Raw genomic sequence first — 10,545 nt, 5'->3', positions numbered from 1 at the left:
TTGAATCTGATCATCTATTTCACATTTTTTGGCATCTTCAGAACTGCAGAGCTGAAAAGGAGACCTTAGCCAGTCTGAGAAATTTGTAAGGATAATTGCTTCTTGGTTGGGATGTCAGACATCTGACACTGATTCTTTTCACTGCCTTGCTCTTTTTTTTTTTTTTTTTATCAACTTTTGTTTATTCATGAAAGAAATTTTACCAAGTTTGCTCAGTGGTACAAACTGTGCTACCGACTCAAGGATACAGGCAACAATAAATCTTGTCTTCTTCAACTCTCTTCACTACTTGGCAGTTTCATAAAAGTTAAACATTTATTGGTTTATAACCTATCCTTCCTTCCTTCCTTCCTCCCTCCCTCCCTCCCTCCTTCCCTCCCTCTTTCTTTCTTTCTTTCTTTCTTTCTCTCTCTCTCTCTCTCTCTTTCTTTCTTTCTCTTTCTTCCAAGACAGGGTCTTTCTGTGTAGCCCTAACTGTTCTAGAACTCACTCTGTAGATAGGGCTGGCCTGGAATTCAGAGATCTGCCTACCTCTGCCTCCCAAGTGCTCGGGTTAAAAGCATGCATCACCACTACCCTGCTTGGTTTATAACTTTCCTAAAGGGAATAATGAGAAAGGATCACAGCCTTCTGTCTTTTCTAAAGGCAAAAAGCAGGATGATGATAGTCACAAATGCTGGTTACTAATATAGAACAAAGAGATTCTTTTTTTTCCCCGTTAAGTTAAATATATGCATTTGTTTTAAATCCTGACCACACTTTTCCCTCACTCCTCTCCTCCCATTACTGCCCCCTCCTCCCTTCTGCCCCATCCCCCCTCCCCAATCCACTTGTCCTCTGTTTCTGTTCAAAAATGGACACACCTCTCACGGGTGTCAACAAAGCATAGCATGTCAAGTTGAGGTAGGACTAAACTCCTCCCCTTGTATTAAGGCTTGGTGAGGCAACCCAGTATGAGGAACAGGTTCCCAAAAGCCTGCCAAAGCTTCAGGAACAAGCCCTGCTCCCACAGTCCAGAGTCCTACAGGTAGATCAAGCTACGCAACTGTCACACATACGCAGAGGACTAGGTCAGTCCCACGCAGGCTCCTTAGTTGTCGGTCCAGTGTCTGTGAGCTCCTTTAGATCACATGGTTCTAACACACAAGTATATGAGCAAACCACTTTTTACCCTATATATAAGCTGGAAGTGAGGGCCCCTGCCAATAGAAGCTAATTTACTGCTTACCATTGAAAATTACTTGGAAAAGTCATTGAAAGATCAGACATCCTGTAATATATGTATACATTCTCACGTATGACAAATTGGCATCTTTTTTTAAAAAAAGAAATTCTTGATTTTGTTCCTTTTTTTTTCACCTTATTGTTCTTAATGAACCATGTCTGGTGCCATGTCTCAGGGGATAGAAGTGCTTGCCCCCAAGGCTGGGGACCTGAGTTCAACCCCTGGGTTGGAGGAAGATAACTGACTTCCACATGTAGTTCTCTTTGCTCTTGATACAGGCTACAGCATATGTGTGGCTATACATACACTCCCACACACATATACACACATAAAAACACACAAACAACTAACTACATAAATAACATTTTAAAATAATCCAAATCAACTCCAACGTCCAAGCTAAGAAAACAAATCAGTCATACAGGAATGCAGTGTTTTCCCAAACAGTATGCAATTTTTATTGCAAACTCTGAGGACAATTTAAATTTCTAGTTAGTTAAAACACTATTTGAAAAGCACCTATATTTTCTAAGAAAATCAGGATAGCTTGCAAGGTCAGAACACGTGCAATTTAAATATTGTAAAAGAAAATGAAATAATTATTATATTATTAAGTTTCAATGGTAAAAATAATTTGCCATCAAAGCAACATGTAGGTAAATCCTTCAAATGTTCTTATCTATGTAGATAGTGATTTTACAAAATTGCAATTGAGTTTAGAATGGGACCTTAATGATTAGCTGGAAGTGTGTCTTTGCTTCCGCCAATATATCCAAATCAACAGCCCTGTAAGACAGCTACTCCTCTATCCAGCACACCGAGGACAGAGCTGACTATATTTCTTACACAGTCATGCTCTCTTTTGTTACTCTCATGACATCTGACTTTTTTTTTTTTCTCAATGGAATTTTAGTCTCCCTTCGATGTGTGAAGTGTTTTAAAGATTACAAATCTGAATGATCTGTGGCTCATTTGTAACTTCCTATTTAATTGCAAAACATTCTTTGTTTGATTCTTTAAATATAGCTAATTTTACATTTTAATTGGTTTAAAAAAAGTACCACTCCCACACATTCTATTCAGATAGCAAGATGATGGGCACTTGCAGGGGCCTCTGACTGATGCTCTTAAATCAATTGTCTTCCTGTGCTTACTTGTTTCCAGCACTGCTAGGAACTGCTTAAGGTGTCTCCACAATCTATGGGTAGGCTTTTTAACTTATTGTTGAATTGGAGCATCAAAGTTCTTTTTCTTCCCCTCAAGTTTAGGATAATTTACAATGACAAAACTAAAATTCTGGTTTCTTAAAGGTTCCTAAAACAAACAAAAGGAACTTCTTTAACAGACATGGAAAATACTTTTTCTTCCCTCAACTGTTTACTGTTAACCCAGTCAGAGCTATTTAGATTAGAAACCACACAATGACGAGATGAAGATTCTCTGGGGAAAGAAAAAAAAAAGTTATGGATCAATTGCATTACCTTTTGTCAATAGTGTTGCCATCTTAATAATAGATTTTTTCAACCTTTAGCAAGAACACATTATTTTTGATAAATTATTCATATTTCTGTACGTTGCACCATCTTACAATTTGCATATCTGGCAGCAGCATGGGCTGTACATTCAGACTTCAGCATCCTTGGTCAGACCAAGTGGCCAAAGGCTACTTCCTTATTAATTTCATCTCAAAAGGGTGATTATCATTCTAAAATGAAGCATTATCCCAGAAATATGCTTTCCTAAAGCAATAACTATAAGCGGCTTAACCTAAGAATCTTGTAAGCACATAAATGTTTAGTTAATTTTTAATCTTTCTCTATTTGGGTAGTATCTATGTCTAAGAACATAGCTCAGTTTTATAAGAAGATATGAGAATATGGTTTTATAAGAAAGAGAACAATAGTTCAGACATTGATTAAGCAGCTCATTGGCATTTAGGATGAATTGCTATCAGCTTCTAGTATCTTATTTTAAAAAGATGTGTACTCTTGGAGGGCTTGAAAGGTGTTATACTGCTGGTCCAAATTTAACTGTTGAATTGATGACTATAGATTTCTCTCATAGTTTATGTAAAAGACACTGCAATTCTATCCTTATTTCCTGCCCCAACAGTTAATTATTTTATTAGGGCAAGTGTGGAGATGTTTTGTAATTCCTTTCACTTGCAAGCATGAACAGCAAGGAGCCTGTATCCACACCAGTCACTCCCGTGGTCTGGTCACAATATGCTACCTCATACCATTGTAAGGATGACAAGTCACCTTCCATTCCAGCAAGAGGCAAAGCCTAAGTCATAGAACCACCAGGCGATGTTTCCTCCTGTAGCTGTCTAACCCCCTGTCCCAGCCTTCCATCCTCAGTTTCTTCAGTGGTCTTTCTTGGAAAAGTAATTGTGATGCATTGCTTTCTCAGAAGGATATTGGTAATCCAAGCACCATTCTGGAAACTTGGAGCACTCCATCTCTCATAAGAGGTGCATGCCCCCAGGAGAGTCAGGGAAGATAGATAGCTGAGGATACTGATTTTTCCAGAACTATTCTTCTCAGTAGCTGTGTTGCCTTCACCACACTCTCATTCTTATGTTCTTTAAACTGGGCTCTCTGCAAACATGTAAAGTCCCAGTATTTGGCCCTGTTGATACACCATGATTGGAGGTGGCGTAGCATGCACTGAACAACTTGCAGCACCTTCTGCTGATGGATCAGGTCAGAGGGAGGAAGACAGAAGACCATAGAGACTCACCTTCAGCAAGCCTCTATATTTCATTCGCATACTTAACCTTAAATATCTTGTGTGCTGCAAAACTGCTAGAGGTTGATTTTGAACTTTCTTTTTCTTGAAAATCAGTCAGAGGAATTTGATCCACGATTTCCCTAATGAAGAACTGCTTTCTTCTTGTTCTAGTGAGATATTAACAGTTCCACTTGTACCACTGTTGTCTGGTCCCAATATTATCTATTGAAAATCAAGTTCTGAACTTTAAAATGAAGAGACTTCCTGCTAAATCTATCATCAGTTTATAAGGAGCAAGGGAGTTATGTTGGACATTTTTGTATCTATCTGGTCTGTTGAACTTTTTCACTATTATTGTTAGATTTTTCTGTGCAATTTCTTTTGGGTTTATTAGAGATAATTTTGTCAGTAGTTCTCCAGGTGCTAGAGTTATGGAGATGAGTAAGCAACAGTTAGTAACCTTAGGGTATGTGTTGACTAGTGAGAAGAAAGAGTTGTGTAAGTAATTTAATGTATGACTACCAGGGATTGAAATCTTCGCTGCCATGCCCAGTGGACTGTGATTAAGGAATAGCAAATGTGCAGACCATAGTATCAGTACTAATTTCCTGCCTTAGCATTTGCTTCTACTCATTGCATTTCCCTGGTCAGGTTGTTCCTTTGTTTAATGGACCCTTTATTATTTATTTTATTGTCATTTGCTGAATTGAATGATCTAATACATTATTCAAGTATTTCTCTCATTACCATTTTTGAAACAGTAATTCATCCCTCCTCTATTACTCTAAAAAATAGCTGTAATAAATGCAGTGATATTTTTTTCAGAAGCGGAGGAAACGTTGAAACAAATTTTCAGTTGCAAACATGTTTCTCAAATAATCCTGTTGTCCAATAGCCAGAGGCTATTGCAGTTATCTGAAATTTATATCTAACACTAATTGAAGTCAAAATACAAATGGTGATCCATAAATGGCAAGCTTGTGACAGTAAACTAGTCTTTCAACTGGTGGCAAAAAGTGATTTTTTAATTAAATTCATAGTGTCAATATTTTTTCAGTTCTGTTAAATCAAGCTTGTCCATGCCTATGGATTCAAGAGGTTGAAATATTTGGCTTAAGCAATCCATGACAATTTATTTGTCTTAGTATGTTTTGGGATATTTAGAATAGTGGCTTGTTTGATAATTTCTGATTAAAGCATAGTAAAAGAATTATGTTGACATTTTAACATGGGAAAATACTTTTGTTACAATTCAAACATTAACCCTTTCCATTTTTTTATGGTACTGTAAGGATTAAATACATGGGCTATACATACCAGGCCATAATTTTATGGTATAAATATTAATTATCAATTCCAATACTATTATAATATTTGAATGACATTCTGATCATTCATCTTTATTTAAAATTATATCCTTTGATGCAAAGATATGCATATAAAATTATCAAATAAAGGCTAATAACAAGGTAGAAAATTAATTGGAAATTTTTCACTGGGTTACATTGGTTGGGATAATACACAGGAAAATACCTGCTACCACTTGGGAAGTTTTCAGTAATTGTCAGGAATATGTATCTCATTATATTATTTTTGTTATTTCTACATTTGTTTGCAATTCTCTTTAGTGTAGTGTTAGTTTCTTTTCCTTGGCAGAAATCAAAAGAGGCAGAACATGTACCTTTGTTGGAAATCTGCCTGGATTTAATGTGTTTTCACTTGTATGAGTTTTGGTGTGGGGTTCTTTTCCTGTATGTTCATGGTCTCAGGGTTGAGTCTCCTCTTTAAACATGCAAACAGTTCTCTTGAGGACAGGGGTGCTGTGTTCAAGCAGATGTCAGAGCTGATCATCTCAGCACGCGTCCTTGGTAGCTCTGAGGCTGCTGCTGTTGCTGAGTGGACGCACATTGGCAGAGTTGTTGAAAAGGCATTTAGTTTTAAGCTATTAGCTTTTCCTGACATGCAGTTCATGTAAGAGGTTGTGATGTAACACACATTAACGTAAGAGCTTGAGCTCAGAGAAGGACTATGTGGAATTGGGAGAAATTCACGCTACTGTTATGACCCTGAGATTTGCTTCTATTGAAATTGCCCTTTTACAGGTAGTCACTGCAGACTATCCCTTTAAAAATGAATTTGGGGGGCTATAATAATGGATCAGCAAAACTTTTAAAAGCACTAGATGTTCACACAGAGAGCCCAATCATATCCTAGCATCCATGTGATAACTCACATCTATATGTAACTACAATTCCAAGGGATTGAACATCGTCTTCTGGCCTCATAGAGCACAGGCATTCATGTAGTGCACATACAAAACATATATGCATATGCATGCAAAACACTCATATGCATAAAGTAAAATAATTAAATCCAAAAATAAATTAACTTTCATCCAATAACAGTATTGGCAATAAATCAGTGTGCCTTAATAAACCAATGTGCTTTTCTGATGAGGGGACAGATGCAGGCCTCAGGTAGGGAACCAGAGCAGAGCAGAAAGAGGAGCTGATAGAAAATGAATCCTAAAATATACTCATGTAACTGACCTTGCAGAGGGAGAGCTCATTCATTTGAGTCCTGAGCAGTCAGAAGCCAGGTTGTGAATAAAGGACTATAATAATAATAAATAATAATCATAGCTAAATATACTCCTTTCATATAAATAACTGAAATTAGTGCTTTTGTTATGGTGGTTATGATAAAATGAAAAATTATCTCTGCAACAAAAGACAAAACATTTTTGTTTGTCCCAGGGCATGTAAATATTATGATTATGATTATGATTTTGTTGTGGGGGATATATATTGTGAGAGAGAGAGGAAGGAAGGAGAGTATTTGTAAATGTACATGTGTGTTCACATGTGTATATGCATTTGTGTGTATGTGTGTGGAGGACATTTCAAGTGTCAATCCATAGCAACACAGTCCACCTACTTTTATAACAAGTTCTCTGATTGTCTTGGAATGTGCCATGAAGACTAGACTTGCTGGACAGTAAGCTCCATGCATCTGACTGTGTCCTTCAGTGATATACTTATGTGTGTCCCCTAAATGTTATAATTAGAAGTGCTTACCAACATGCCCAGCTATTGTCTGTGAATTTTTAGGATCAAACTCAGGTCCCCATGCTTTCCAGGCAAGCAACTTACCTACTGAGCCACAGGCACAACCAAGCATATTGTTCTTTGTCAAACTATTTTGATGTGGAATTGTTTCTTGTTAATAGTACTTTTATTTATTCTTGAAAGTTTTTATACGTGCATACAGTATATTTCAACTATATTCATCCCTGAAACCTAACTTCATCTTTAATGTGGGCCTCCAAGACAACATTGCTCCCTCCCAACTTCATGTTCAGTTTGTTTGGTTTTAAAGATATGTTTTTACTATTATTATTTTTTGGTTTTATTTTTTTTTTTTGTTTTTTTTGAGACAGGGTTTCTCTGTGTGGTCTTTTAATGTGAGTGTGTGTGTGTGTGTGTGTGTGTGTGTGTGTGTGTGTGTCTGTCTGTCTGTCTGTCTGTCTGTCTGTCTGTCTGTGTGTTGTCATGGGCATTTTTGTATAATTGCCCTCAGAGCCCAGAGGCAACAGATCACTGGGGAACTAGAGTTCTGTTTAGGTACAGGGAACGGAACTCAAGTTCCCTGGAAGAGCAGTGCATGACATTGTACTCAGTGGAAGCTGAGAGAAGGAGAGTCAGGGATATGGCACGCGATAAGTTCTTCAATTCCAAGTTGTCATCCCTACACATGTGTGAATAACGATATTAATTAAATCTGAAAATGCCACGAATTTGAGAAAGAGGATTGGTGCAAGAGGAGCTGGTGGGGGAAGAAGGCAGAGTGGAAATATTGTAAATACAATATTCATGAATGAAATTCTCATAAATTTCTTTCAAATTTTTCCTCATTATTTTATAGATTGATCTGAATAACTTATTTGAGGTCACTCATGTGCCTTTTTTTTTTTTCCTTTTAGAGCCAGGAAAATCTCCTGAAGCCAAACAAACAACTGCAAAAATCACAGCCCAAGGTAGGTAGTCAACACTTTAAAAATTCCTTTTCCTCTCTTTAGTCCATTGCATTTTTTTGACAAAGCCAAAGCTGTTTATTGCAGAAGAGCGCCATCTGCTGGTTGCTCTTCTGCAATAAACAAACTGTTGCATGATTTTTTTTTAAATTGAAAATAGATTTTTTCATACAGTTTATTCTGATTCCGTTTCCACCCCCTCAAGTCTTCCAAGACCCCCCTCCACCTCCCCATCCACCCAAATACACATCTTTTCTTATTCTCTTTTCTTATGAAACACACAGACATCTAAGAAATAGAAAAATAAATAAATAAAACAAGCATACCCAAATGGAATAAAACAAACAAATGAACAGCAAAACAGAGTCAACTATAAAGCACAAAACCCCACAAACATAGACATAGAGATATACACATTGGAACACATATAAGCCCCCCAATAACACAAAATCAGAATCATAATATATAAGCAGAAGATCTATTATATATAAGAAAAAATGAATAGCCAAAGCATTGTGGGACAAAAGTACTTCTAGAGATACCACTGAGTTTATTTTGTGTTGGCCATCTACCACTGGGAATGGCACCTGGCCCTAAGAGTGGTTTGTGAACTCAGTGAGACTCTGCTAGAGAAAATTAAATTTTTATTTGTGAGTAGTTACACATTGGAGATAGCTTCTGGGTTAGGGATGGGGGCTTGTCTCCAGTTCTTCTCTCATCACTGGGAGCCCATTAGGCCTAATCCTGTCTAGGTTCTGTGCATGCTGCCATAGTCCTGTGACTTTGTATGTTCATAGATCCCACTGTGTTTCCTTGGTGTTGGCCTTGTTTCCTTGGTGTCCTCTATCTCCTATCGCATTTCCACCTCCTCCTCTGCAGGGTTCCCTGAGTTGTTGGGTGGAGGTGGGGTTACTGGACACATCCCATTTATGACTGAGTGTTCCAAGGTCTCCCCTGCTCTGCACACTGTCCAGCTGTGGGTTTCTGCAAGAGAAAGCTTATGTAATAATGTTTGAGCAAGTCACTGATCTGTGACTATGGCAAAATGCTATAAGGATTCATTTTGTTGACATGTTCTTTAGCAAAACAGTATGATGTGGCTTTCTCCTAGGCTCCTGGCTTGTCTAGTCTCAGATTCTTGGCCACCTAACTAGTGTCAAGGATGGGTTCTATCTCATGGGTTAGCCTTAAATTGAATCAAATATTGGTTGGTTACTCTAACAAGATTTATGCCATCATTGCACCAGAAAATCTTGTACCTAGGTCATAATTGTATGTTGTAGAATATTATTTTAAGATATGTTACATTTGTGTATGCTGTGGAACATTTGCTTCATGATGCAAAGATGTTTTGCATTCTTTTACATTGCATTTGTTTAACTCTGTGAAGCTGTGTTACTTTGCCTGTCAAAAACACCTGATGGGTCTAATAAAGAATTGAATGGCCAATAGTGAGGCAGGAGAGAGAAACAGGTGGGTCTGGCAGGCAGAGAGGATAAGTAGAAGGAGAAAAAGAGAGGAGAAAGATAGAGGAGCAAGGGAAGAAGGAGAAGGACACTGGGGGCCAGCTACAAAGCAAGCCACGGAGTAAGAAGTAAAGAAAGGTATATAAAATAGAGAAAAATAAAATCACAGAGGCAAAAGGTAGACAGGCTAATTTAAGTTAAGAAAAACTGGCTACAAATAAGCCAAGCTAAGTCTTGGCATTCATAAAAAAGAATAAGCCTCCATGTGATTTATTTGGGAGCTGGGTGGCAAGCTCCCCAAAGAGTAAAGATTAAAAAACAAAACAAACATCACCACCAACAAAAAACCCAAATACAAATGTAGATTGAAGGATTTGTAGCTGAGTTATTGTTTACCTTTCTACTTTGGTGACTTGTAGAGTATCTTCTAGTACCAGGAACACTAGTCATTAAGGCAAGTATTTCTTTAGTCATTTGAGCAAGTCTTATTGAGGATGATGCTGAGTTTGATTCTAAAAACATACCCGAAGGGATAAGCATCAGTGCATTGCCTCCAAGCTTCATTCAAGATGCTTTGATACATATTTCTAAAAATAAACTCCAAATAAATACATAAAAGTACACAGATTAGCTATTACCATGAGAGTTGCTAATGGGTTGGCTATATTGGTTGCATTTCATGATTTGTTTCATATTAGAAGTGTCTATTGGAATGTTAGAACATCAATATTATTATCTAAATGCTCACATTGCAAATGCTGGCTTCCAGATATACTACAGAAATAATTACCTTAACTTCATGAACCATGCAAGGAAATTAGTTCCTTCTCTCGCTGATATCCTTAGGGCTTAAAAAGTAGAAGTGGTGTATTCTCAAATCAGTAGTAATTTGACAAGACACCAAAGAGAGACACAGTACTATGCCATTGTCACCTATGAAAAGTTTAGAGAGCAGTTTAAGAAAACAGCAGGGAAAATATTCACGGGACAGGATCTCCATTCCTTCTCCTGCACTAGATTATGCAGAGCCTCAGAGTTTGGCAATAAAAGAGATGCATTTAGACAGTGGTGTGGTTGTAGCTGGGTAG

General features: G+C 37.5%; 1 pseudogene; it reads right to left on the bottom strand.

The window, feature by feature from the left end:
* Positions 1 to 3,426: 3,426 nt before the first annotated feature.
* On the bottom strand, positions 3,427 to 3,957 carry LOC118570226 (annotated as a pseudogene).
* Between the last annotated feature and the right edge of the window lie 6,588 nt (positions 3,958 to 10,545).

The sequence above is a fragment of the Onychomys torridus genome, chromosome 19, assembly GCF_903995425.1.
Source record: "Onychomys torridus chromosome 19, mOncTor1.1, whole genome shotgun sequence".
NCBI lineage: Eukaryota > Metazoa > Chordata > Mammalia > Rodentia > Cricetidae > Onychomys > Onychomys torridus.
The sequence above is the reverse complement of the archived record's forward strand: the minus strand, read 5'-3'. Positions and strand labels throughout refer to the sequence as shown.